Raw genomic sequence first — 6258 nt, 5'->3', positions numbered from 1 at the left:
CCTCGGGCATGGGTGTGTGTGTTGTTCTTAGCATAAGTTACTTTAAGTAGTGTGTAGGTCTAGGGACCGATGACCTCAGCAGTTTGGTCCCATAGAAATTCACACACACATTTTTGACACGTGGTTCGGATTCCACGTCAAACTGTGGGTCCGCTTTCCCCGATGGTATGCGGTAGGTCAGGTGCATCCAAGTCGCCCAGGTGACGTCCAATTGAAAGACTTGCAACATGCCGATGAAAAACACGAAAGTATTATAATTATCTAACTTTCACCGTTCAGTTCTGGGCTAGGCAAGGTGTGTTGACATACCGTCTATACCGTCGTGTTGATGCGACTCGCGTGCGCTGCGCAGTGTGTGTGACGTGTGTTGCAAATATGGGCCGCAGCGCGGCGCTTTCGCTGCCCCACCTACGGAGTCACGTGCTCTCCAGTCCGCGGGAAATTAGTGCTGCGGTCCTCTAGCTGCTGGCTCGCGGCTTCTGCGGTGAGTACAGTCACAACTCAACAGGGCAACTGCGCCGTTTCAGTTTTCACAGACTAATGCCGTGCATCGTCTGCAAGAGATGTAGTGAAATTCCGTTACTGCAGTCGGAAATCGCACCTACGCAGTATTGTCGTACAGTATTGATGCGAGCCGGCCGGAGTGGCCGAGCGGTTCTAGGTGCTACAGTCTGGAACCGCGCGACCGCTACGGTCGCAGGTTCGAATCCTGCCTCGGGCATGGATGTGTGTGATGTCCTTAGGTTAGTTAGGTTTAATTAGTTCTAAGTTCTAGGCGACTGATGACCTCAGAAGTTAAGTCGCATAGTGCTCAGAGCCATTTGAACCAGTATTGATGCGGTGGTAGTTCATCGTTTTTGAACGTTACTTTCTGTTAGGTCACTTCGTTTATAGAATCAACCGAGCTAGCATATTAGTATATGTTACTAGTAGTTGGTGGCCAATAGTCTTAATACTGATTGTCGGTAATCCTCCTTATTTTTTTCTTGATTTTCCCGCCACGAGTATTACCAGTATGTGGGATTCTTCTAGGACGTAGCCTTTGGAATTTTAACGGTAAAATCTCGGCGATACACAACACCGCTCTCGTAGCGTCTTCCACTGGCCTTCCATGACCATCGCCGTAACGTTCCGGCGCTGTCTAAATGCACCCGGCATGAGCTGCTGCATTAATCCTACCTGTTATGGGACCCAATGTGACTAGCAGTCCGCAAGAATCGATAGAACGAAGATTTTGTACTTACCTCATTTTTCTAACGTACTTTCAATGAATCTTAGTCTGACTGCTTTTCCTTCGAGGGCCGTACCGAAATATGCATTCCGCGAAAGTAGGAGTCATGTACACAGGTAAAGATCGCTGGAATACTGTTCGTAACCCAATACGTCTCAATAAGATATTGCATTGTATGTCCGAAAGAACAATGCATCGTTCTTCTTACCAACACAGGCATTGCAATATAGTATTTACCCGCCGATACCAGGCAGTGACTTTCAGTTAAAATGTCCTCCGCTATACGGGAATAATGTAATGCGGGTACAGGTTGTGACACAGAAATGACATGTAGAAGTTTGGGCCGGCCGTGAGTCGAGCACGGACAACCAAATCCTTTAACATGGCCGCTCGTGTAAAGCAGGGTTCGAGCCGCGGTCCGGCACAAATTTTCATTGTTATTTTCTGATACAGCTGATGTGAACATATGTCATGTATAACGTCTTACATACTGGCATGTGTAATTCAGGTCCTAACTGCAACAATTACGTATACTTCTCACCAGCAAAGCAAACAATACGAAACAGTGTGAAGTACAACACAACAGTCAACAATAACTACCTGACACTACCGTCAGCTAGGTGGCTTTGGCTGCTGCCAAAAATAAATGACTGAAGGCCTAAATCTTCCGACGTCCAGCGACTTCTGCCGGTTCTGCACTGGGGAGCTTATCGGCCAATTTAAAGCTAACACACAGTCGCCACAAAAGTATGGAAAGAAAATTTTCAATAGCTTGAGATACCAGTGCTTATATTTGACTGGAGAATTTGGCAATGCTTCGCAATTGCTAAAAATGTATGGGAGTTGTAAAAACGTCCTAATCTTCTTCTCCGCCTGCTCTCTGTCCATCTCCTCTTTTCTCCCCTTCTGTTTATCCATCTCTTCTCCCTTCTCACTGTTTACCTCTTACTCACCCCTCTCTCTGGCCGTTTTCTTCCCCTTCCTGACAATCTCATCTTCCCCCTCCTCCCTCCGCGGTCTCTCTCTCTCTCTCTCTGACCTTGCCTCTTGTTTATTGTTACTGCAAACGAAACCTCAATTGGAAAATGAAGTCACATAAAATGAATGGGTAAATCAGTTGAGATCATTAATACAAGAGGTAAGGAGAGACATCTCCAACTGCTGTGAGGATAGTAGCTTCAGTGACAGTATTTCTCATAGTTTTAATCTGTGAACAGGTATGAGTGAAAAGTTTCGGATGATTCAGATGTCATATTACGTTAGTATTCTGATCAAAGTCGATAAGACATAAAAACAACATTCCTCTTCAGTACAAGGAAGAAAACAAAACAGCACTCTGTTGTATACACAGTTTTTGTTTAAAATTGTATTTGGCATTCTATACAATGCTTAGGTAATGTATAGAATGCCTAAAATCGAACGTCAAAGTAAGAAAAGATTGATATTTTATACATTGCCTAAGCAGTGTATACTTTGAGTGATTGTCTGCTAATACGTCTAATCCCGCCATTTTTTTCTCGCCACCACTGTTTGCGGTAGCGGTCGGGTCATTGTTCAAGAGCTGCGAAGACGGCGTGTTGTAGTACGACGTCCAACTATCACACCATCGATATTGCAACAATAGTCATCCAGTGTATAACATCTGGCTGATGTTCTACAGACACTCTCCCATAAACCTTAGCCGTTCTTGTAACACCATATCGGAAGGGAGTGTAGTGCCAAGACAGGAATCGCGCCACGGTGACTTGTAACGACGATTCTGCGGTTAATTATCTCACGTAAGAGCCAATGCAGCTAAAAACTGTGTTTTCCTACCGAAACCAGTTACCAAAAGATAGCCTACAATGTGAAAAAGTCGAGGACTGCTACGAAGAAGGAACCCCGGGACTATTCACTGCTGAAACACTATGACGTAATGATCGTCGAGAATAAGACTAAGTTGACCAGTCTTGTTAAGGAAGATACGAGTGCTGTTCAGTTTTACGTCGCGGACTCCAGTATTGGACATGCTCCATAAGGCCTATTTGGCTGTTGGTCATGGAGGATGTGGTATGTTGTTGAAGCTTTCACCCAAGGATAAGAATATTATCCGTCATGATACTGAACTGTACATTCACGTTTGTGAGCTTTGCCAGAAGAAGCAAGAAGGTGTTGTGGACTAGCCAATAGTTTTTTCGGAATTCAGTTCCCGTTTTCAGGTCGATCTCATCGATTTTCAGTTCCATCGTGATAGAGAGTACAATTTTATAACTGTCTACCAAGACCGTCTCACTAAGTTTGTAGTTCTCTGAAATCAAAGAGAGCGGAAGAAGTAGCCTGCAGCCTCATCGACATATTGACGTTGCCTCATAAACCAACGTCCGATAACGGCAGGGAATTTGCAAACAATTTGATAAGCAGCCTAAAGGAATATTGACCCAACTTGAAGGTCGTCCATGGCAAGACGCGCTACTCACAAAGTCAGGGCAACATCGAAAGAGGAAATCAGGACATTGAAAATATTCTGTGTGTTTCGATGTAAGATGAAAAAAACTAGCTGCTGGAGTGACGGATTGCGGTTAGTCAAACTTATGAAAAACAGCGCTTTTCATTCTGGGGTAACAGGTCGCCATACGAAACCCTATTCGGCTGCAAAGCTAAAGTAGGTCTCTCGACGTCGTTCCTGCCTGGTGAAGCCATGATTATCTGAGATCCTTCCATTTCTGTGGTTACTGAAAATCCTTCTTTTTCTGATATCTATTGCGCCGGCTGAAAAGAAACTAGCGACGTTCATACTTCTCAAAAGTGTGGCTGCAACGTTCATGCCATCTCTGGGCATTCTGCTAAAGACGACGACGGCAAAGAACTGCTAAAACCTGTGTTGTCCTTTCCGACAAAGGGCGGAGTGACTCACACTATGTTGGCCGTTGTTATGAACGTGACGGAAGATGGCTTTTACCGACTTCGAACTAGCGAAGGGTTCTTGAAGCAGCTCTGAGTAAGATCAGTATTCACCTAACCACGAAATACCTCTTCGATCTGCAACTGCTTCTCGGTCCACAGGAAGCGGCCAAAGAATCGTCAGGTGTACGTGCAACACGAAACGCCAAAATATGAGGTGCCTTTGTGTCTAGAAGAAAATTAAGTGCGATTCATAAAGTCATTCTAGCCTTCCCTGCTGCAACTAGTAGGCCACGCCAGTTCTGCTTTGTGTTTTACCGGTAACAATATTCTGTTCGCATTCTTCTTTAAGTCGAGAAATGTATATACAAGATCAAATCGCCAAAACCTAATTTTTTTGTGTGACGAATACAAGTGAGCATTTATTGTAACAAGCACTTCCATCACAGTTCTGGTTTCACTGTTTTCCGGTAAAATTATCCTGTGTTTCATTTCGTAATGCGTATTAATTAATAAAGGCTTCTCATCTTGTGCCCTTTTAACATTTGCTTAAATGGTACTAGTCATTCTGAGTAATGCATAGGAATTGTATAGAATGCCTAGGAAAAGTATTTAACATTTTCACAATATCCTTATGCGAGGGTTGTAACTTGAAAAGTGGCAGCTATTTATTCACAACCGATACAAAGGAGTTACATGTTTGTACCTGTTACTGCCCTTCAAAGTAGTCACCAGTGTTGTGTAGAACCCGTTGCCAGCGATGTGGAAGGCACAGTATATCGTTAGCAGAGCCTGTTCTGTTGTTGGTGCTAATGGAGCGGTCTACTGTCTGTTGGTTCTCTGGAATAGTTCTGAAACGAATGCCACGAAGTGATTCCTTCATCTTCGGAATCAAATCAAAGTCACGAGAACTTAAGTCCGGGGAGTATGGTGAATGGTACAGTACTTCCCAGTCCCATCGACCGAACAGAGCAGCCACAGCTTGCGCTGTCTGCGCCCGCGCATTGTCGTGCAAAATGATGGGTGGGTTGCGCAGAAAGTGTCGCCGCTTCTTTCGCAAAGCTGGTCGCAGGTGATACTCCAAAAACGAAGAGTAATACCGTGCATTGACGGTCTGCAGTGGAGGAACGTAATGCGTTAGGATAACACCATCACAGTCGTACACGAGAATCGCCATAACTTTAGACCACTCCATTCGCACCATCAACAGAACAGGCTCTGCTAACGAAATACTACGCCTTCCACATCGCTGGCAAAGGGTTCTGCATTACACTGGTGATTACTTTGAAGGACAGTAACAGCTGTAAACATGTAACTCTTTTATATCGGTTGTGAATAAACAGTTGCCACTATTTAAGTTCCAACCCTCGTATTTCATAGTTTGCCCATAATCATCACGCATTCTATACATCATCTAGGCATTCTATAGAATACCGGGATTTGACACTATCCCGGTAAGGAGAAAGAACGTGTGTGGAAGAAACGATTTGTCTGATTATCTAAATGCCCTGATATCTGAGTTAAAACCGACTACGAGAAAGAGAATGAAGCAGCACATTTCCACAGCAGAGCACTTTCTTTCTCGCAGCCAGTTTTAATATAACATCTTTTCATTGTTGTTTAAAGAAAATATGTAGCCTGCTTTAACACAATACATTTTTATTGTCGTTTAAAAAACTGTATAGCTTATGACCGTCTGAATGTTAGTAAAGTATTGCGTAACAGTATCAGTTAAAACGGTCAATAATTATTCGAGATCTTTGCTAACAGCGTTTCCCCTATATATATATATATATATATATAAAATGTATATTTATATAGGTCTATCACACATATTTAAAAAACATACCGTTAAAGTCCATTTGAATGTTTATTAGAGTATGATGTGAAAGTCTGAAATAAATTGGTCAAGAACTTTTCGTTATTTTTGCTAAGAGCGTTTCCCCCTTACGTATTATATAAATGTTTATTTGAAGTGTATATTCAAATTATATGTATCTGTCGGAAAGTTTATTGGAAATGGAATAAAAATACAAAAAAGACAAGAATATTTAGAGATATTTACTAACAACATTTACCCTTTATGTATTACATGTATGTATTTATGTACCATATATATTAAAAATGTGTAGCCTGTGTCTGTCCGA

At 42.8% G+C, this 6258-nt stretch overlaps 1 protein-coding gene across 1 annotated transcript in view; it reads left to right on the top strand.

Moving 5' to 3' along the window:
- The first annotated feature begins 404 nt into the window (after nt 1–404).
- LOC126484450 (lysosomal acid glucosylceramidase-like) overlaps nt 405–6258 on the top strand; it is a 115919-nt gene continuing 110065 nt past the window's right edge. The window contains exon 1 of the mRNA XM_050107971.1: nt 405–484. The gene's annotated coding sequence lies outside the window, so the exon portion shown is untranslated. The remainder of the gene's footprint in view (nt 485–6258) is intronic.

Source organism: Schistocerca serialis, chromosome 6 (genome assembly GCF_023864345.2).
Source record: "Schistocerca serialis cubense isolate TAMUIC-IGC-003099 chromosome 6, iqSchSeri2.2, whole genome shotgun sequence".
NCBI classification, from domain to species: domain Eukaryota; kingdom Metazoa; phylum Arthropoda; class Insecta; order Orthoptera; family Acrididae; genus Schistocerca; species Schistocerca serialis.
The sequence above is the reverse complement of the archived record's forward strand: the minus strand, read 5'-3'. Positions and strand labels throughout refer to the sequence as shown.